Below are 23,961 nucleotides of genomic sequence, written 5' to 3'. Positions count from 1 at the left end.
AACCCTGTTCAAAACTCTTCTACAAGAGGTCACATTGGGAGTTGAATGATGTCCTCATATCAATAGTGTGAAAAACAAAAGGCAGCTTTGAGCAAAACAATATCCACAGTCAGCTACAGCCCCAAAATAGTTACAATCCCATATACAGCAGTTTTTATAATAATTAATAGGTTAGGGAAAACTATCAGCATATAAATGCAATCTAAGCATATAAATGCAATCTAAGATAAAATACTTCTTTTGTCTTTTGTTTGTTTTTAACTTCTTTTGCTTTTTAAAATGATTTTGGGCAATCTATTCTCTCTCTCTCTTTCTCTTTTATACTATGGATTGAACCCAGAAGTGCTTAGCCACTGAGCCACATTCTCAGCCCTTTTTTTAATAGTTTATTTTGAGACAAGGTCTGCCTAAATTGCTTAGAGCCACACTAAGTTGCTGAGGCTGGCCTTGAACTTGGAATCCTCCTGCCTCAGCTTCCCGAGTTGCTGGGATTATAGGCATACACCACCACATTCAGCCTAATCTTTTCTCTTTATTAAGCTCAAAATTTTATTAAGTGAAAATTAACTACTTTAAAACATTTTCTAAGTCACTTAGTACACCTTAACTCAGTTACTTCAGCTCTAAAATTAAACTATTTATTCATGGGAACATACTTAGAATTAAACGTTATAAAATACAGATAGCAAATAAAAACACAAATCAACTTGAATCAAAAGGTAAAATTCTAACAAAATGATGACATCAATAATAAAAATGTTGGGGTAAAAATGGGAGTTCATAACCCACTTGAATCAAAGTGTGAAATATGATATATCAAGAACTATGTAATGTTTTGAACAACCAACAATAAAAAAAAGAAAAAATAATAATAAAAATGTTAGTAAACTCAATACTCATTGTAATTCAATGAAATTCCCCTTTTTGAGGGAGGGTATGAAATGTAGAAAATAAATAAGGTATTCTAAATATCAGAATAAACAAAAACAATACCTAAGAAGATTTGAAATTCAATGCAAAAAAAACAACTCACAACATATTATATTTTTATCCTTTACCTTCACTCTTTCCCTGCTGCTAGACACCTGTTTTACATGTTCTCATGCTGAAGAAATAGCAACAATGCCATTTTCCTTCCAAATGCAACCAGGTTTTGGCAAACTTAAAGCAGTATGTCAGTTAAAAATAGAAATGCAACCCAAAATGTGATTTGGCAAGTAGCTATTTAAGTATTAAGCAGTTCCTCCCTTGAATGGTACTGTGTTTTTCCATTTATCATTTTTAAATATATGAAATAAGCTAAAAATCCGCACATGCAGCTTCCAAATGAACAATACATTATGCAAAACCTTTTAAACATACACCAAGGACAAAATTTTGCCATTTTAGAAACAATTCCTATGAGAGTGGCCCTTAGTGGTTGTGATATTTCAAACCACTGCTTTTATTTTCATATAATCATTATTCCTTTAACCACTGTCTTCACTGTTCATCTAGAATAGTGATAGTGCTATTGAAGTTCTCAAAGATTCTTGTATGTAATTACCTTTTTAATATTTATATTACTTGGATCTCATTAATAAAATAGCTTCCTGAATTACTAAACAAAGTAGAGTTGACTCAGCCATTCAGGCGAAGCAAAAATCTTCTGGGACTCAAAATGTAGTATGTCTAAACCCAGCACCACCCTACTGTTACTCAGCAATAAGTATGGTATTGTCATAAAGAGACTGAGTAATTACAGAAACTTATTTGTGTACCATTGTTTCTGCCAAAAGACTTTCAAGTGGAAAAAAAAAATGGCTAGAGGTGGTTAAAACATCACTTTAAAGTTTTATAAATAAAAAAAACTGATACTATATCTTCAATCACATTTTTTCACTGCAAAGCCATCAGTCAAGGACTAGATTTCAGATTAAAATATTATATACTTAGATACTGAATAAATACTCAGCATATAAAGGGAGTAATATGGATGTTCAAGTTGTTACCATCAGTGCAATTATTATGTGTTACAATTTTCTCTCTCCAAAGTTAAGAACATAGATCTAGCAAAGGAGTCTTTTCCTTCAAATACAGCCCAGACACTCGTTCTCTTCATGAGGATTATGATGGAACTACTTTCATAGGATTATTATGACAATTAAAGAATATATTTTAGGAGGGTCTGACCCCTGGATTGTAAAAATAACTAACAATAGCAGCTAAACACATACAAAATGATAGGCCAGACATATATTCCTCAGGAAACCTAGTTGGTTGCTATTACTATTATAACTTGCCCAAGGTCACAAAACTAGCAGTGGCAGAGCCAGATGTAGACCCAGGTAGTACAGCTCCAGCTTATATGCTCTCAACGGTTGTATTTGCTTATTATTAGAATGAGCATCAGAGATAGTCTTAAGAATGGCTTTGTGTAAAACAAAATGTTCAGCCTTCAACATTTGCATTTTAGTAGGTTTTTAGTTTAGAAATGACTCTGCTCTATTGTTAAAGTGCTATTGGAAGCATGAAGCTGATAATACTATGGTTGTAAGTTCAATACCTGTTTAGGTCACCTAGCTTCAAAAAGAAGGAAAAAATTTCCCTAGATCACAAAACATTTTAGCAGGTTTCTTCAGCCCACACAGATCAAAAAAGAGACAAGGCAAGAGAAGAAAAACAGTTATGAAACAAAATACCTGAGAAGGGATTTGGGTGGCATCACAGAATCAGTTTCCAAGCTAGAAGGGTCCTTGGTCTTCCTCTCTTATTTTACAAAGTGAAAAATGAAGCCAAGAGAGAAATGTAGCTTTCTCCATGTCCCAGGGCTAGTCATCTATCATGTCAAACCAGGTGCAAGAGGACCTTTCCACCACATACCACTCAGTCTAGATTTCTACTGAACTGCAAACGCAACACCTCATTTACGGACCACCTCAAATGAGAAGACATGTACGCACAGGTTGATGTACAACAGAAATATATGGGCGATCAGCAGATGGAGACAGCTTCTTATCAAAGCTCCTCTTTAAAGAATGTATTTGAACAATGTATAGTAAACTTGTTAAATCTGAACAAAATGCAGACACAAGTTTAGAAACATTCCTAATGCTCTTTTGAAGTGTTTCTGTGTTCTCAACACAGGTAAACCTCTATCAGAAATTACTCCATGGTGCTACACTTTACAAGATATTTGACACTATAACAAACCTGCCCCCTTAAGTTATATTTTTTTTAAAGCCATATATATTTATCTTTTTTTTTTAAGAGAGAGTGAGAGAGGAGAGAGAAAGAGAGAATTTTTTTTTTAGTATTTATTTTTTAGTTCTTGGCGGACACAACATCTTTGTTGGTATGTGGTGCTGAGGATCGAACCCGGGCCGCACGCATGCCAGGCGAGCGCGCTACCGCTTGAGCCACATCCCCAGCCCCCCCTTAAGTTATATTAATGATTTATAAAACTTCCTCTTCCCTCTTCCTGAAACACACACACACACACACACACACACACACACACGTTTATAAAATAGTGAGTTATCAAAGGCTTTACCACCTTCTCAGAAGATGGGTTTTCAATACCCAGGTATAAACACAATTAGCTTGCACCTAAAATAATTTTGTAGGGTAGGAATCCTCTGAAAGTAGGTTACGATATGTATCTTCAAACATATCTTACCTTTTGTTTAAGGCAAAACAGATGGATTTGTTGTTCAAATTCAAAACAATCACATATGGAAAGTGATTTTATTACCTATTAACAGCTGAGGTTTTCAAATCCTCTTATGCCAACCCTGACTAATGTGTATGATCTCTTCATTTAGAAGATCTGCACTATGGTTCTCGTAGGGACTAAATTCCCCATTGAAACATCTAGCAGCAAAGCTAAGATTAAAAAGGTAAATTAAACAGAAATGAAAAATGTCTTACACAGAAAAATGTCTTACAAAAAATTTCTTAGGAAGGCTTACAAGAATTCCCCCAAAACAAGCAGTAATAATTTTCTTTTCCTCTACAGAAAAAAGTAAAATACAATAGTAGTAGTGAAGAAAAAGAAGCAAATAATATATTCCAAAGGAAGAACTATCAGACTTGGCTAGATTATGAAAGAGTCAACAAATCAAAAATTATTTCAGGGTTAGAGATATAGCTCAGTGATAGACTGCTTACCTCCCATGTGAGAGGCCCTGAATTAGATCCCCAGTACTGTCAAGGGAAAAAAAGATCTCAACATTTTGGTTCCTGGGCAACCACAGGGATAATGGCCTTCCTGAAAAGCCCAGAAATTAGAGGAGAGCTGGTGGAGAAGGGACATAAGGCCAGTTTTATCCTGTTGAAGTGAGTATTAGCAAGTAGGTATATTTTAATAGTACCTTAAGTATATGCAGCTGAATCATAGGTAAATTCAAAGTGCAGGATTTATGCCTCTTGTTGGGATTTAAACATATGAAATGTTAAATTACCAACGTGGGCTTCTAAAATAAAAACTAAAGCTTCAGAGTAACAGATAAGACATGCTAACATGCAACTCATGAAAATCATATCTTAACACTTCCTTAGAAAGTTGAAATAATTACTCAGTGTTTACCTCCTTGCCCCTTGTTTGAACATTCCAAATAAAACATGGAAGCTTCACACTGGGATCACATTTCTAGAAAGATATAATTTAATACTATGGCAACAAACTCCAGGATGCTTATCTGAATATTCTCTCTGCATCACAGATGCTTGCAATTAGCCTTCTTTGAACTATATCTACATTAAACCACCTCTTAGCACATATATCCTTAACACCTCATCTTGATTATTGTTTTCTGTTAAATATACATAACATTTCTATTTTTACATTTCTCTTTCCTCTGCTAATATCCTCTTAATCCTCTTTTCTAGATATAGTTTCAGTATAAATTTCTGAGTCTCCAAATTAACACAGTTCACACTCCAGGGGTGGGGGTGAGCCAACAGACAGGTCTTCTGTGGATGTTTTCAATATCAAAGGTGTTGAATGGTGTTTTTTGCTGTTTCCATCCTTTTATAATTGGTCCACTTTTGTCAATTTAACCTTCTTCACACTTTCTTTTGTCTATTCCTTTTATTTAGTTATATAATAAGTTTTTTAGAAACTTATATAATAAGTCTAAAAAACTTATTATACAAGTTTTTTAGAAAAAAAATTGGGGCCTAATTTTTTTTGTGGTGTTAAGTCCAAACCCAGGTTTTCATACATGCTAGACAAGCACTGTATCACTGAGCTACACTTATAGCTCATGATTAAACTTTTAAATTTTAAGGCAAAAGCCATGAAGTAAATTGCTAAATAGCTGTGCAACATTAGGCATGTTATTTAACCTTTCTGAGGCTCAGCTTCCTTTTTTAAAAATGGAAGATAATACCACTCAATCATGCAGGTTTGTTTTTCAAATTAAAGGAAAGGAAATATAACAAATCTATGATAACTTGTAAATAGTATTTGATAACTAATGGTTATACATGAAAATTTATATGCTATTATGCTAACAAGAGCACTAAAGGTACTTCCTAATTTTGTCCTCAGTCTATATGGAGTATAAATTACTCCAACCTTACTGGAGGAGTCCTTAAGAAGAGTGTGTAATGGAAACCTGGCAAACAATATTTGGGCAGAGAGGAGCTGGAATACAAGGCCAGGAAAGCCAAATCTCAATGTTTACTATGTTCTAGAATTCCTGTATACCCTAGAAGGTTAGTGGATTCTTGACTGCAATAGGAAGGCAATTTTGACTACAATATATTTCAAGCAGGAAACTGCAGCATGACTCACAGTTCCAATGAGGGCTAGTGTAGTTTGTATTTCACCACTGACTTGAAACAGGATAACAATTTTGATGATGATGATGATGATGAAAGGTATATTACTTTACAATACTTGAGACTTATTATATGCCAGACACCATGCTGTTTTGTATTCATTATTAATCCTAACAACTACCAAGGAAGTGGATTCCTTTATCCAATTTGACAAATGAAAAAACTGAAGCTTGTCAGATCTAGGATTCAAACCCTCATAACAGTGAAGATTTCAAATATCCAATAACACAGCAACAAGTTATGTGCTGACAGTAAGATACCTAATATTTCAGCAGGCAGAGCTATTTGGGTATCTGTGTGGGAAGTGCAGCATCATATTCACTCAACTATATAAGCAAAAGCAGAAAAGAGGTAGAAGAAAGGGTTACATCTCATAGTTGCAATTTTAGAATTTTCAATTAAAAATCATAATACTGCCAAGTTGAGTATGGCCTGTTTAGGAAATAATTAGAGCTCTCCAGAGCAAAAGTTCACCACCTGTTTTCCACCTGACACATGGTGATGGATGGGAGAATCAGAAGCTGATGCTATGTGCCATATTATGCTCAACATATATCCATGGTCACAGGTAAGCCTATATGGAATTCCCAGAGTACTGGCTCCTCTTCTGTATCTCCTTATCTTTCTCAGGAAAGCATATTAAAATGGAAATGAAAAAACGAGGTATGAATTCTTTATCAATTAAGTAAATATTACTGAACAATATTACTGGGCACTAGGCATGTTCTAAACCCTTTGCCTACATTAATCCAAAAATAATACCATTAATAATATACTATTTTATTTCCATTTTACAGATGAGAAAACTTAAAAACAAGTAGTTTGCTGAAGACTACACATAAGGAAAATCTCTAGATCTTCTCTGGGATGTGACCTAGTAGAGTGGTACGCTGGGATTTCCAGCAACTTCTTGCAAGATGCCACAACCACAAAGACAAGAACTTTTGCCTCTGTAGGATAAGCTCAAATGGCTTCCTGGGACTGTGTCTACTCTACCCAACAGGATTTCAGTTTAATGTCACAGGGATCTTGGATCCCCTAATCTCCTGCTGGCTCAGAAGACTTCATTTACGGTGTCTCTCCTTAACTCTGGGTAAGCTTAGCAGTACTAATCATCTTAATAACCCTTGCAAGTGATACTGGTAATGAGGCAGACACAGAATCAACATAGTTTTATATCAAAATAAGAATATAATCCCTTGCTCTAAAACAAGATTTGTGCATTAAAGATTTACAAAATCTTCTGGGCAGGGTTGTTCCCATATCATTTGTTCAACAATCTTCACAACTCTGCTATATATCAGGCACTATTCTAAGAGCTGGAATGATTTTAGATTTTTTTTAAAACTAGGGATTGAGCGCAGGCGTGCTTTACCACTGAGCCACATTCCTAATCCTTTTCATATTGAGATAGGGTCTCACTAAATTGCTGAGGGTCTTGCAAAGCTGCTGAGGCTGGCCTCAAACTTGGGATCATCCTGTCTCAGCCTCCCTGTTAATGAAATAAGAGGCATGTACCACCATGCCCAACTTCCAGAAATTTTTAATTCTAAAAGGAGTAGGTCAGAAGAAAAGTCTTATATTGTCAAAACTCATAAGCCTCTGGAACTAGGTTGGACACTAGCTTTCATTTACATTTTATAACTCATTTACAATAAATGTGTTTAAAAGATAAACAGTTCACAAAAATATTCTCAAACTACTGTGTCCAAAATAATCATCATATTTATGAACAACTCTTTTTTCCTTCCTTGGACAGAAGTTTGACTATACACAACATTTCCACTCTTCCTAAAAATTCAATCGACTAGCAATTCAACCAGTGGCTCAACATTAGCACTAAAACTTAAGAAAATATTCTTTTCTCTCAACATTTCCCTGGAAATGATGTCCAGGGACCAGACACCATGACAGTCAATCTTTGATAGGAATATGTACATAATATGACTGTTAAGGGTATGAGAAGTACTAATGTAACTAAAGTCACATTCCCTTTCTGCCTTTTTCTTCAAAAATTCAATGCAAAAGTTGTAGCTCATGGCTCAAATAAATTCCCAAATTTAAGAATATGTCCTATGCATGAAATATAATTAGTTATGATTTGGTATATACTAAAGATGCCAGTTTTATTTTCTTAGGGAGGTTTTGCTGATTTGTATTAGAATTTTAAAAGCTTACTAACATACACTATTTAGAACTAGATTAGGAGCAACTTGCTTTAACCAACTATTATTAGTATTTTCTTTGCTAAGGATGAGTAGACACAGGATACAAAAGCAGCAGAATTAAAGAAAAAGGACAAGATCTCAATCCTCTTTCCCTTGTGCTTGAGCCCAATGACAAACAGTGAAACTCGCAATGGGATCAAAACAAGCAAAATATTTTCAGTAATACTAACCACCAGGAAGCAAAGAAGACCAAAGAAGGTAGAAATCAACAAGTATAAGTTATCTCTTCTATTCCTTCAAATGAAGCCAGTCATTCCATTCCATCAACAATTTATTGGTTTTTCATTTGGTCAAGCAGTCTACATTGTCACTGCATATAGCTTTTTTAGTAATATATGCTATCTTTCCTCATACTGACACTTTTAGTATTTACTGTTGAGAAAATGACAAAGTTACCTGTATGAATATATAACAACAATCCCATCAGTATGTACAACCATAATGTACCAATAAAAAAATGTTGGGAAAAATAGAAAAAGACAAAAAATATCAAGATTAGTCTGGTTATTTTTCTGTCACAAATACTGAAAAATATTAAAAGGTCTGGGATGAAGGTAGAAGGGGAAATGTCATAAAAACAGAAAATTGTGCTAACTACTCCCAGAGTATATGGTTTAGTTTATGTAGTCTTGGTACACTGAAAACATTTGACTCTTCCCTTAAGTTCCTCACTTATTCCCAGGAAACAATAAAGCATAGTTGCACACAGCACAGTCTATTTTATGAGGCTTACTTCTTTCACGCAGGTTATTTTATAAAAGCAAACCACTTTATATTAAAAGAAAGAAAGAAAACCTAGCAAATAGAAGATATCTGAATTTTCAATTGCTACAGATGATTCAGTGAGTGGGCAGTTACAGAAATTCATAGCTGATGCTAGAAAAAGCTAATGTTTTCATGAAGATCACTTTGAAATGCTGTTTTGGGTGAACATTATTTGCTCTTGCATTATGATTTTGTTTTACTTTCACTGTAAGCACTTATGAAGTGCTGCATACCTTGCAGAGAAAAAGATGGAACTTCTCTAATCATTATAGAAATAAGAAAGCCATTCTTTTATTTGGGTTCTTTTCTGATTATTAGAATGATATTCTGGTAATTAAAATATTGCTACTTTGCCTACACCATTTTGTCTCTCAAATACTGCTGTTTTTTAAAGTGATAAAAGATTGAGTACAATAAAAGCAATCAAGTCTACCTCCCAAAACCAACAAAAAAGATTTTAACCGTTTATAAACAGAAGCAGAGCCATTCACCAAAAGGATTTTAACTGTTTACTCTAAACAGAGGTAGAAATATTTAAGTGTTACACTGGGTTCAGTGGCAAATGCCTGTAATCCCAGTAACTCAGGAGGCTGAGAAGGAGGATCACAAGTTTGAGGCCAGCCTTAGAAACTTGGCAAAACCCTAAGCAATTTAGTAAGACATTGTCTCAAAATAAAAAAAAAAGGGCTGGGAGTGTGACTCAGTGCTTATATGCCCCAGGGTTTAACTCCTAGTACCATAAATAAATAAACAAACAAACAAATTTAACACTTTAAGTGCTAAACATTTTAAAATAAGATAAATATAATGTTCCTAGATATATTTATTTACAGCCAAGATCTGATGAACAAAATACTAATGGTAAGTAAAAATACAACTACGATAGACAATCCTATTTATTGATTACATGGATAAATAATTATCAAGCAGTTCTTATATTTCAGTAAAGAATTTAAACAAGAAATAGTACAAACTAAGTAAAATACATAATAATAGCTTTCACTGGTTACTCTTTTAGTTTAGAAAATTCTTGGGGTTTTTTTTAATTTTTTTTTTAGTTGTAGATGGCACATACCTTTATTTTATTTATTCATTTTAAGTGGTGCTGAGGATGGAACCCAGTGCCTCATATGTGCGAGGCAAGCACTCTGCCACTGAGCCACGACCCCAGCCCTAGTTTAGAAAATTCTTTTACACATAGTCAGCTTTTTTAATTCAGTATTTATGTAGTTTCCATATGTCAGGCCTTATATTAAGTCCTTGGGACATAAAGATGAGTAAAACACATCCTTTTAGTTTCCATTCATCTCATTTCATAATCAAAACCATATTAAGAAAAAAGTATGATTATCTCCATCTTACAGAACAACAAAAAAAAATTAGAGATGTTAAGGAAATTATTTCACCTGACCACAAACTAAATTAAAAGCCAACCTTGTTCAATAATCTTCTATTATAATATAAATATTCAGTTTACATCACTAACCTTAGAGATTTTTATGATAATGCCACAAATTTCTTAGTATATCTTGTGTGTTGGGGGTGGGTGTATTACTCCATAAAGATATTCTCTCCAAGAAAAGATAACATTTATTTGTCCTCAGGTCTTAAACCACAAGGCATATTTGTGAACTCTTAGATTTCTAAAATAGAATTGATCTTACTGACTATTCTGAGAATTGATTACAAGTAGTATATCCAGTAGGCCTTTAGACAATTACAAATTTAACACTATTGTGTGTGACATGAAGGTCTATAAACACAGTAATATGCAATATTATTAAGATGAAGGTCTATAATCTCAGGAGACAAAAAAGAGTGCTCAGTATCCACAAGGCAACTTGGCTTTGCTGTTTTCTTTTCACATAAACCTTCATAGTACCTGCAAAATATTTTATTGCATCTTATAGTAGAAATCATGTTCTAGAACTGTGCTAATAGTAACTACCTGTGGCTACTTAGCACTTAAAATGCAGCTAGTGTGAACTAAGATGTGCTATAATTAGAAAATATACATGAGATTTTGAAGACTTAGCAAAAAATAAAGAATGCAAAACATTTTGATAATTGTTCATATTGATCACTTTACAATAACATTTTGTGTTTGATGGATTAAATAAAATATATAATGAAAATTACCTTGGCCTATTTTTTCTTATTAAAAGGTAGCTACTAGAAAATTAAGCTATATATATGGCTTGCATTATTCTATGAAACAGCCCTAGAGATTAAAGATTTTTTGAAACTATCAATGCATCTGAGAGTGATCATGGAGCATGGAAGGAGGATTTCTTTTAATGGTACAGGGAAAGCACATGCTATAATGTTAGAAAAGGCAACTTTTCTAACATTATAGCATGTTATAGCACATCAATCAGAGAATTGAAAAGTAGAAGATATTTCAAACATGCTTATCAAATGTAGTTTAGTAATATGAAAAAAGAGGAATACCAACTCTAAATGAAGAGCATCTTCTACAATGAGCATGAATCTGCTATCTCTTCAGCCACTCAAACTTCTGCATGTCTCTCACAATGTGACCAGCTTACTGCACTGATTATAACTGGCAGATAAACTATATCCCTACTATATTTAGAATAATATCAATTAGATATTTTGAAATGTATGTACACACATAGAAAAAGAATAAAGAAAACAAAAAAAAAAAAACCAAGTATTAGCACTAGTTATCTCTGAATGTTAGGACATATATGTTCATTTTAACTTATATATACTTCTACCATAAAAGTTAACTTATTCCTATCATAAAATATTTTTAAAGATGTGTAGTATAATATATAATGTCAAATTACACTTCAGATCTTTTAGCTAAAAAGAATAGAGAAATTGGAGGTAAGTCATTGTGTACAGCAGGACTCAGTATCCTAGTCAGACAGCAAGTCCATAAAAACCCAGACCAGGCAGACCTATAGGAGATAAGAGAAGATTAGCATTCGCTCATTTGTAAAGCCCTGTAGTTGCCATTTATAAACGAAAAAACACATCTTTTCCCACATGACAATATTTTTGGCTAGACATCTGGAATGCAAAACTGACAAGAGAACTGGAAGTTGCATTTAAAATAGTTTTCATGTTTTATTTGTATATATTCAATAAAAATGTGAAATAAAATTAAAGATTCCCCAAATTAGAAATTATTGTATGTATGGTTTATTTCTATGCTGCTGGTGGTGGGATTACATAGTCCTAAATGCTCATTCCACAAGCTGCATTTGTATGGAAAGGAGTTTAGAGAAACAATTTAAATTTGCTCTTACACTGCAGAGAAAAAAAAAATGTGATCAAACTACAGGTTTCTCCTCTTTCCCTTTCCTCAGTGTTAGAGTATACGAACTTCCTCACTGAATCTGGAAACCAATGGATCTTTCAATCTCAGAATCAATGGTTGAATTGGGCTGGGGCTGTAGCTCAGCAGCAAAGCGCTTGCCTAGCATGCATGAGGCACTGGATTTGATCCTCAGCATCACATAAAAATAAACAAAATAAAGCCATTCTGTCCATCTACACCTACAAAAAAATAAAAAATAAAAAAAGGAATCAACGGTTGAATTAATATCTGGTAATTTACTTGGAATATTTAATTGTGAGATTTAGCAATATATATGTGGTAAGTCCCCAAAAGGCAAATGATAAAATACAGTCTAGGGATACTGAAGAAAAAATAATTTTTCAAGTCAAGGAGAAAAGTGAAATTAGGAAAATACTTTCTACTGCTTCTTCAATACCTTAAATCTTCACACAAATTTCCACAATTACACCTACTGCATATCCAAATAAAGTCCAAAAATACTGTTACACACCTGTGAACAAGGCAGTTTTCACCATCTGAAATATTCAATTCACTATTTCAAGCTATTTAAGAATTATATCATGACCTCTTCCATTATAATAAGAAAAGTAACCAACTCTACTTTCAAAATTAAGAGGGGAGTCCTAACGGAACAATGTAAATAAAGTACTCCTGTCAAAAATGTAAATAATACTAGAAAACCATAAATTTTCACTTATTTTTAAATGTAATATTTCTACAATACTTTATATATCACACTGGGGAGTGATACTGGCCAAATTACATTGTTATATTGTGCACATGTACAAATATGCAAAAACAAATCCCATTATGTACAAGTATAATGCATCAATTTTAAAAATGTGAAAAGAAAAACCCCAATGCTTCAGGAGTCATTCTAAGCACTTCTCAAATATTATCTCATTAAAAATGCTGAGATTAGTAGTTGCATTATTCCCATTTTACAGATAAGAAAACTGAGATTAAAAGAAAGACAATAATTTTCCCAACATTATACAGCTTGTAAGTGACAGATATGAGATTCAACCCCAGAAAGTCTGGGTCCAAAAGCCATGCTCTTAACCACAATGCTATACTTACTCTCAGAAAGTAATATGCTCATGAGAGCTCTTAGTGAAACATTTAATAAAAATCTTCTAAAACTGGCTGGGAGTGTAGTTCAGTGGTATAGTGCTTGCCTAGCATAAACAAGGCCATGGGTCCAATCTTTAGCACTTTAAGAAAGAAAGAAACAGAGAAGAGAGAAGAGAGAAATCTGCTAAAGAAATAAAAGGGAAAAATGAAGACAAGATAGTCCCAATACATGATTTTTAAGTATTTTTAAGTATACTGGAATACTTCCTATCAGTGTTTTTTTCTTGTTCACAAGGGATTTCTTTTCCTTTAATTAACATTCAACATATATAGTTCCTAGGAAATCAGAAACTGCAAAGGTACGAGTCTCTCAGGACTTTTAAATTAATTTAACACTAGTATATGTTTATGTGCCTGATATTCTAATTTTACCTTACAAACTATATAGTAGATGTAAGTATTACACCCATTTTACAAATGAGGAAACTGAAGGATAGTTTTAAAACTAACTTAAGGTCACACAGGTAGTAAATAGTTGAGCAGGGATTCAAATCCAGGCATTTTGACCCTTGAAATTAGATTTTTTTTTAAGTTGTTAATGGACCTTTATTTTATTCATTTATTTTATTCATTTAGCAGTGCTGAGAATTGAACCCAGTGCCTCACACATGCAAAGCAAGTGATCTACCACTAAGCCACAACCCCAAACCCTGAAATTAGAATTATTGACTACTCCTGGAGGGTAAGTTTATGAGCTACTCAAAAGTAGTATTATTTAGCTTAGCCTAAGATAGAGATGTTACCATATAGATGTATTTTATTTTGTCTTAACTAACTTAGACAACTAAAGTTTTTAGTATCTTATGCTTTCTTGAACAAGCAAAATAAATCTTCATGTCCTATTTTATAAGGGTCAAGTATCTTTAAGTGATTCCTTCACTCAGCAAACATTTGAGTATCTACTGTGTGACAGAGACCTTGCTAACAAGACATAATCTTTGCACTCAACACAAAGACTTGTCTCATTCAGCATATAAATGAACAGGTTTCTCACAACTAATAAATTCAACACACTGGGACATAAGCATGGATAACAGCTTTGCCAACCATTCAGTGGTAGAACTGAAAAATTGAATACTGTGATTATCTGACCCCTATCCTACAAAGTAGATAAACCCCTTATTTTTCTTACAGTTTCTGAAGAGTATCTGACACCTAAGTAATTACTAGATAGATGTTATTTGCCTGCCTCATGCTATAGTACCTCTTAGAAGCTGGCAAAGAAAGCCTACCCATTTTTAGTACAAAGGAATTGAAATCTAAATGTTTTACTAAAACCTAGGTTTACTAGGTTACATGTTTAAATTACTTTAAAATTTTTTAAAATTATATTTGGGGTTGAACTTTAATAACTAAATGATAAATGTAATATTTGAAAGGTATACTGTAAAAGAAGTAAATTTTTAATTAAAAAAATAAGTACAAAAATTCATAGACAATGGGTGGTAAGGTCACTACTACTAGATATTACATGGCAACATCTGATTGTATCCTGTCTTAAATCAAATCCTATTGGTTGTGAAAAGGTGGCAGAAAGCCAAAAGTTAAAATGTCAAGTACAACAGAAACATACTATTTAGTTCACCAAGTAGCCTAATTAATAACCAGGCATAATTATCAACCCAAGACCTTAAAATAGAAGGGGTAAGAAGAGAAGCAAAGCCAAAGTATGGAGGAACTTTCCTGGTTGGTAATTACTAGTGTGTACATGAAACCCCGACATGTTTCTTGGCTGACATATGCATTTGTCAGTGTTTAAATTTTGCTGGCACATGGCTGAGCTCATCTTTTTTTTTTTTTAATTCTTTAGTTGTCAATGGACCTTTATTTTATTCATTCATTTATATGTGCTGCTGAGAATCAAACCCAGTGCCTCACACATGCTAAGCAAGTGCTGTACTACTGAGCAACAAGCCCAGCCCCTGAGCTCATCATTTCTTATGTCTGTATCTTCTAGCAAGCTTCACTAGTACTTTATAGTTGTATCATTTTCTGGTATTTTCTCTTCTACCACTATTCTTTTTAACTCTATATTTTGCCCATGCTAGATTTTAAATTTGTAGAGGAAAGGAGCAAATATAGCTTAGTATCTTGCAAATAATAAGCATTGAATAAGTATTGATTAATGATGAATATGAAACCCACCCTACAACTCTCCAGTTTTTATCACTATGCACAACTGTTCTTCATCTCTCTGATTAGAATGACCCATGGGTCAGTTCTCTCCCACCCCCTACCCCACCCCACCCCCACCCTCGTACCGGGGATTGAAACTAAGAGTGCTTTACCACCGAGTCATATCCCCAGCCCTTTTTATTTTATTTTAAGACAGAGTCTCCCTAAGTTGCTTAGGCCCTCACTCAGTTACTGAGGCTGGCCTTTGGGATCCTCCTGCCTCAACCTCCTGAGTTGCTGGGATTATAAGCGTGCCCATGGTCAGTTCTTAAATCTTTTCTCTTAGCTACACTCACCCTCAGGTAACATGTACACTGACAACTCCCAAAAGTATCCAGCCTAGACCATTCTCTCTATGTGCATATATTCAACTGCTGATTTGACATCTCTATAGCTTGTCTATTAGATATCTCAAAACTTAATCACTCTGGAACAGAACTCTTGAATTCTCTCAGAAAACTGCTCTATCCTGAACCAATGTCAACTCCATCTTTCCAGTTGCTTAAACCAAAAAAAGAAGAAGAAGAAGAAGAAGAAGAAGAAGAAGAAGAAGAAGAAGAAGAAGAAGAAGTCGTCGTCATGAGGTAATCCTGAACTCCTATCTTTTAATATTTATATCAATCTATCAGCAAACCTACCTGGATCAAAACACACCTAGTTAGAGTCAGAGATATCACCATGAATTCATGTTTATTTTCATATACAGAAATAAATAGATGTATTCTGTGTGTACATGCATGTATGTGTGTGTATAATTTGTTGTTTTTCTCTGTAGCTCTGTTCACTGAGAAAGCCTAGAAGCAGTGATACTGCAGTAGCAATGACCATACTTAGCATCATAAAGTAGCTTCAAAATATCATTCTCCCAATAAAAAGAATCAGGGCTCCTTGAAGAAATAACTAGTTCTAGGACTGGGGAAAGAACAACAGATGAGCTGAAGTATCTAGCAGTGCCAGAGAGTAAAGAAGTATGTACCTACCTAAATAAAGAATAAGAGCATATCAAAAGAACACAGAAGTCAACCTGAGAGCTTCCATTGGCCAAAGTCAAAGTAAATTTGGCAACAAATAAATAATGATAGCTAGGTGGAGTGGCGCACACTTATAATCCCAATAACTCAGCAGACTGAGGCAGGAGGTTCACAAGTTCAAAGCTAGCCTCAAATTTAGTGAGACCTTAAGCAACGTGGTGAGACCCTGTCTCAAAAAACATAAAAAAGACTGGGAATGTAACTTAGTGGTTAAGTGCCCTTGGGTTAAATCCCTGGTACCAAATAATAAATAATGTATAAATTTATAACCCTAAGAACAAAACAAGTACCCATGAATTTGAACTGACAGAAATGACTAGACACATAAAGAACAAACCTTCCTTACAGAAGAATTCCAATTAATAAATTTAGAATGAATAAGAGAAATTTTAAAAATAAGTTTAAAATACCATAGCAATAACTACTGCAAGCAAGATATACTGATGAATGCTACAATTAGTGGGCAGAAATAGGACACCGGCAAAAGTCTCAAGTATCTCTCCCCAAACATTTACCAGTTACTGTGGAAGTTTTAATATATGTCCACAAATTCTTTGATACTCCTCCCTTTAGGAAATAAAGTTTAATGCCCCTCCCCTTGAATGTAGGCTGGACTTGGTAAATTGCTTCTCATGACCAGAGTATGTAAAGGAAAAATAGTAATTTTTACAGAGAAGAAACTACTTTAACAAAGTGCTGATGTTATTTGATAGCATGTGCCTCTCATATGATGTGATAAGAAGTGCATTGCACCTCTGTCGTCGTCTTCCCCAAAATCTATAACCCTGGTGTAATGAGAAAGCATCAGACAAACCTAAATTGAAGAATATCTGCAAAATACCTAATCATACTCTTAAAAAAAAAAAAAGACCCACCAAACATAATAGCACATGCCTCGAATCCCAGAGACTTTGGGAGGCCGAAGCAGGAGGATTGCAAATTCCAGGACAGACATGACAATTTAGCAAGATCCTCTTTCAAAATTAAAAAAAAAAAAAAGAAAGAAAAGAAAAAGGCCAGTAATGTGGCTCATCATAGAATGCCTCTGGATTCGATCTCTATTACAAAAAAAAAAAAAAATGGAGGAGGGGGAGAAGGAGGGAGAGAGGAAGAGAAGGAAGGGGAGGAAGAGGAGGAAAAAGGAAGAAGAGAAAGAAAGAGAAGGAGGATAAGAAAGAATGAAGAAAGAGGGAGAAGTGGAAGAGGAGGAGAAGTAGGAGGAGGGCAACAGTGGTGGCATCACACTGAAAGAGAAAAGATATCCTGGTTTAGGTAATGGAATGGGAAAGGGACATGAGTAAAAAAAAAAAAAAAACTAGTGAAATACAATTAAAAAGTCCAAAATTTGCTTGAAGAATTGTTCTTAGCATAATAAATTTGCTGTGATTACAGATGTCAACATTAAAGGAAACAGGGATTCAATCTCTATTACAAAAAAAAAAAAATGGAGGAGAGGGAGGATGAAAGGTATATGGCTGTAGTTCCTGAGAGCAATTTTGCCTCCCCAATATCTGGATATAGTTCTAACTGTCACAACTGGGGAGATGACATTGGCATCTAGAAAAGAATCCAGGAATGCTGCTTAACTCCTATAATACACGGACAAGCCCCAAAACAAACGATTATCTGATCCAAAATTTCAATAGTGCTAAGGCTGAGAAACACTGATATAGGTATTATGGATTGAACCTAGGATCTCGTGTGCCAGGCAAGTGCTCTTCCACTTAGGCGCTGTCACACCACTGCTTTTTTTTTTTTTTTTTTTTTTTTTTTTGAAACAGGGTTCTCACTAAGCAACACAGACTAGTCTCAAACTTGTAATCCTTATGCCTCAGCCTCCCAAGTAACCAGAATTGCAGACATATGCCACTGTGCCCAGCACAAAAAACAAAGTTTTTAAAAGCATAAATCTAATAATCTCATTCCTCTGCTCAAAACCCTGTAATGGTTCCCATCTCACAAAGTAAAAACTCGAGTCCTTGCAATGGCCAACAGGCACTATGCAATCTGGATCCCGTTATTTTTCAGACCTTATCTTGTTCTACTCTTCTCCTATTCATACCAGTCCAGGCACACTGACCTCCTAAAACTGGGGATGCAGTGAGCATGCTTTTGCTTCAGGGCCTATGCAAAAGGTTGCTTCTGTGTAGTGTGATCCCTTACCTCCTTCAAGTTTTTGCTCTCTTCAAGTCCTTCCCAGACATCATCCTTATAAATACACATACTCCTTGGCATTCCTGTCCCCCTTTGCTTGCTTCATTTTACTCTACAGCACTATCACCTTCTCATATCCTATAAGAGTAACATATGTTTGTCTCTTTGGTTCACTGTTGTAACCTCTGAAAGTAGAACAACACCTGACACATACTTGATATTCAACAAACATTTGTTAAATTGATATACCTCAGAAATTATAAATTATATGTATCATTCTACTACTTGTCATTATTACTATATTTCTATTTTATCTTACTTAATAAGGCTATGATTTGGAGAAAAAAGATAGGCTTTGGATCCTGGTTTCATCACTTGATAGTGTGTGTGTGTGTGTGTGTGTGTGTGTGTGTGTGTGTGTGTGATGTTATTTAACCTCTCTAATCCACAGTTTCTCCATCTAAAAGGGAATGACAAAGGGGAGAATTTAAGGATAACAGTACACTGCAAAGTTAGCATTAGGATTAGAAATAAGGTATTCAAGGGTATAATATATAACAGGTACTCCATAAGTAGGAGCTATTATTATTATCCCTCCTCACTAGCTCTTCAGTTTCACACTGACCTCCAGTCCTTCATTTTCTTCCAATCAGATCACCTTTTCTAGCTATTCTGCTCATGACCCAATTGGATTCCAGTTCTTTCATTAGAGTCAGAATCCTAAATATTATTAATTCTCCCTCAGGTATCTCTACCAAACAGACATCTGCAAAGCACTGTATACCAGCCTGGGGTCTGGAATTGTCCACCAAGGTTTGAAACCCAGAGATTCAATTCACAAACAAGGACAGTAACAATATAGAATTCTTGTTAGATATACTTAGATAACTAACTACTGCTAGAGAAAGTCAAACCACCATGCAAATTGCTATCACTACAAATACAAGGTCTAAAACCTCAAATAGTTCTTCAAAGCTTCTTCTGTTTTCTAGTCATGTATCTATCTGCCTCTCCACTCCCCACCCCAAACTCACTGCTTCTAAGACTACCTCCCACTCAAGGTCAATTTCTCTACCCATGCCCTAGATCTCATCCCCTCCTACTGCTTCCAAATCACTGCCATCAATCACTACCCACCCCTCATCACTCACTCACACACACACATATATATATACATTCATTTTCTCCCAGGTGTGCATTGTCTCTCTCTTGCTCTCTTCCTCCCTCCTTCCTTCAATTTCTCCTCTCCTTTGGTTCCTTGCAGCCATGTGCAAGCATGCCCAAGATGCTCTTACTTTAAATTTAAAAAGAAACAAAATGAATAAATCAAACTTCCCTAAAGCCCCCGCATCTCCCTCTCTCCTTACACTTCCCTTTGGAGTCCTTTGTTGAAAACACTGTATCCCTCTCAATTAGCTACACTTTTAGCTGTCATTCACTCTTCAACCTCCTCAATGCCATTACAATGTAGCTAACTGCTCCAGCTGAAGTTACATTAAGACATCTTAATCTCCAAGTCTTAGAGACTTTATTCAGTCTTTATCTTACTTGTCCTTTTCAGAGGAGGATAGAGTGTTGACCAGTCTTAGTCCTCCCTCAGCTTCTGACAAATCCCTGTTTCCTTTTTTCATCTTTGGTCTGTCTGGTATAGATGGTTGGCTTCTTTTCAGTTGCTGGTCCCATCTACCTAGCAGTTCACAACATAATTGTGGGAATCTTCTGAAATCTTCTTTTTCTCAATTCTATAATCTGATTAATCATCCTATCTCATTGATAATACTTCCTGAATCTCTCATCTATCCCCCCACCCCCGACACACATCCCTCATCGTCTCTCAGCTTTCTAACTGGTCTTCTAGTTTTGCCCCTCTCTAATCTAGCTTTCACTTCTATGCCAAAATGACAAGTGTAAAACACAAATCTCATTGTTTCACAGCATGACTTTTCTTTTTTTTTTTTTTTAAAGAGAGACTGAGAGAGGGAGAAAGCGAGAGAGAGAGAGAATTTTTTTTTAAATATTTATTTTTTAGTTCTCAGCGGACACAACATCTTTGTTTGTATGTGGTGCTAAGGATCGAATCCAGGCCACACGCATGCCAGGCGAGCGTGCTACCGCTTGAGCCACATCCCCAGCCCCAGCATGACTTTTCTTTTTCTTCTTCCTTTTCTTTCTTTCTTTCTTTTTTTTTTTTTTTAACTAAATCCTCAGAGCCTTCAAGGTAAAGTTAAAATACTCAAACCTGATTCCCAAACAGTGATTTGGCATATTACTTCATTTGCCTCATTCTAAAGGTGTACTTTTCACATGAATACATGAATATAGCTAATACAAACTGAAATGTGTTGTAAGTATAAAATACAAACCAGATTCTGAAGATGTAGTATGAAAAAGGGAATGCCAAATATGTCTTTATCACTGTTCCATTTTGATTATATGTTGAAATTACAATGTTTTGATATATCAAGTTAAATTATATTGTAAAAATTCATTTTAATTTTACCTTTTAAAATTTGGTTACTAGGGGCGGGGTTGTGGCTCAGTGGTACAGCACTTGCCTAGCATGTATGAGGCACTGGGTTCGATCCCCGGCACCACATAAAAATAAAAACAAATAAAATAAAGGTATTGTGTCCATCTAAAACTAAAATAATAATAATAATAAAATATGATTACTAGAAATTTTAAGATTATACATGTGACATATTTGTGGCTTGTATTTCAAAAATGACAACACTGGTGTACAATGTACTTTCCCTCTTTCTGAAGCTAATTAATTTATACATTATTCAAGATCAGCTCAGATAACCCTCTAAATTTCAGGACATCCCCTGGCCACCAAGAATCCAAGTCTGTCAGCTACTCTCCTCCATGCTTCTAATCGTGAGAACCTATATAAAACACACCAAAATGTAATTATTGGTTATCAGCTATCTTTTCCTCCCAAACTCTAAGCTCCTTGCAAATGAAATAAATAAATAAATAACACTGTACGGATATTCGAGTTCTACCACCACGCCTTGAACTTAAAAGGCACTCAAACATTTGTCAGAAAATTAGAACTACATATTCCTAACCTGGGAGTTAACAGAATTTCTAGTTCTCCAAGGAAAACCAACCAGCAGGGAAGGAGTCTAAAACCTACCAGGAGATCTAGTAATAAAAGGACTGGGGCATGGGGTGTAACAAGTAGGAATCCTACTAAAGAAATCAGCAAATGACAAAGCTCATCTCACACACCTGCCTCTTACAGTGAAACTAAGAATTTGCAACAGTGATATAGAGCCTTGAACCCACAGTCAGCATGCCAGGGGCCACAGTTTGATTCCTAAATTGTTTAGCAACCCATCCAACAAAAGACTATGATTTGGCAGGTTTCAACACAAACAGCTAGAGCCCAACACCTGTTCCATTTAAACAGCACATCATTACAGTTAAAAACAACAAATCTCTCTCATGAAGCAAATGCTAATCTCATGATGCTTCACCATGGAGCAATTTAGAAGAGTTATATTATATGAAATGTGCCAAAGCATGAATTTATGGCTGATGCTTATTTGGCAAATATGGTTGGCACTGCTAGATGTTGAAAAGCATGTATGCAAATAAGCAAATAAAAGTTTTTAAGCTCTTAGACTTAAATATTTACATTACCATAAATGTACAAAGATAAATGTTTATATGACTACACATATAATGCATTTCAGGAACACACTTTTTAATGTGATTGTTAGGAAACAGTTATGAAGTGGTATTATTTCTTTATGGGCCTCAGGCTAGGCTCTTAAAAATGAATTCTGACAGAATGTTAATGGGGTACAAACATCATCCTGGAAATTTCTCTGCACTATCACTGGGCAAAATGAATAGTAATAGTATCATAATAGTTCAAAGCAATCTTATCTTTTCCTTTCACCAAAACACTTCTCTTCCAACCCTGGAAACCAGCCAAACATAAATGTCAGCCCCTAAATGGGGAGTTGGGAGGAGGAAGACCATGCATCAAAAAGCTTTAAAGAAAATAATCTGACATTTCTCCCCCACCATTTTATAGTCATGTTAATCTCCAAAACAAAGACATGATAAAATATTTTCTCCTCTTCCCCTTTGACATCTATGGGAAGGGGATGTTTGTTTTTTCACATAGTTTGTGAATTGGTCATAGCCAAAACTAACTAGCAATGGTATGAGTTCTCTTTCCATTATTAACTGTTAATCTCTGTGCTGAAGCTATTAACTTACATCTTTGAAGCCAAAAGAAAATGTACCATACCTGCCATTATAGTTCACTAAATGAGCCACCAAAGAGAAGAATTGCCAAGCACTCTGGCAAGTAATTAGGGTAGTCAGTGAAGTGAGCAATCTAGAAATGCTCTGAGATTAAAGTAGAAGCCATCATGAAATGAGTATCCAAGATTGCTCTTGGAAAGTTTTACCCTTGTGGATAATTGACATTTTTTTCACTTTCGCACTGCAGAGAGCTATACCTATTACTACATCACTTCGTTTATTGGGGGGGGGGGGGAAGAATGCTGTGGCTGAACAAAAATCTGTAGGTAGGCCCCAAAACAGAATCCTCAAAGCAATACCAATTCAGGTGAAAAGCTGTTCACGTACATAACCCAACGACCTAAAAATAGACTTTTATGTAAGCCTCCGAGTATTTAATTCAACATATAATCTTGCCACATTCAATAAAGGCAGAAGAAAAATCTATTCAGTTTTCTATAGTAAGGCCAATAAAGATGAAATCATAGTTTTCCTCTAACTCATCACTATCCTTTCAACGCCAGTCTTCCAATAACTCCATTCCACAGCTCTGCTTCCTAAACTTGGTTCTCCCAAAACAAGGATTGCAGAAGTAACATTTAAAGGGAGGGAGCCTCTCTCTCCTGTTGCTGTCAGCAGTCTTTAGTCAAAGGAGGCAAAGAAGGAAAAAACAAAATCAAGCACTCGGACCGATGGTGCACAGAATAGGGAAAGGGAAACGGGATGGACGCGGTTCAGACAGCAAGTCCTCTTTGAAGGAGAAAAGTTGCATGAACCAATGAGTCAAAGGGCAAAGAAGAAACAAACTGACCAACCGAACCACTGAACCCTCTCTCAGCAAGCCTTCATGAAAGGGGCTCACCAGCTACAGCGTGAAGTGAGCAGACAGAAAGCCACCAGGTCCTGACGCTGCTGGCGAGGCTAAGCCGGATCCTCCCGGGTTTGGGAGCGGGATGATGGTGTAGACTTCGCAGGAGCGAGAGAAGCTCTTCCTGCTCCAGCCTCACCGAGTCCAGCTCCTCCAGGCTTCACTTTCCCGGCAGCTTCCCAG

The 23,961-nt window shown here is 35.3% G+C and overlaps 1 protein-coding gene across 1 annotated transcript in view; it reads right to left on the bottom strand.

Moving 5' to 3' along the window:
- Nucleotides 1-23,961, bottom strand: part of Peak1 (pseudopodium enriched atypical kinase 1) — a 300,160-nt gene that overhangs the window by 275,753 nt on the left and 446 nt on the right. The gene's annotated exons all lie outside the window — the stretch shown is intronic.

Source organism: Urocitellus parryii, chromosome 6 (assembly GCF_045843805.1).
Source record: "Urocitellus parryii isolate mUroPar1 chromosome 6, mUroPar1.hap1, whole genome shotgun sequence".
In the NCBI taxonomy this organism is placed as follows: domain Eukaryota; kingdom Metazoa; phylum Chordata; class Mammalia; order Rodentia; family Sciuridae; genus Urocitellus; species Urocitellus parryii.
The sequence above is the reverse complement of the archived record's forward strand: the minus strand, read 5'-3'. Positions and strand labels throughout refer to the sequence as shown.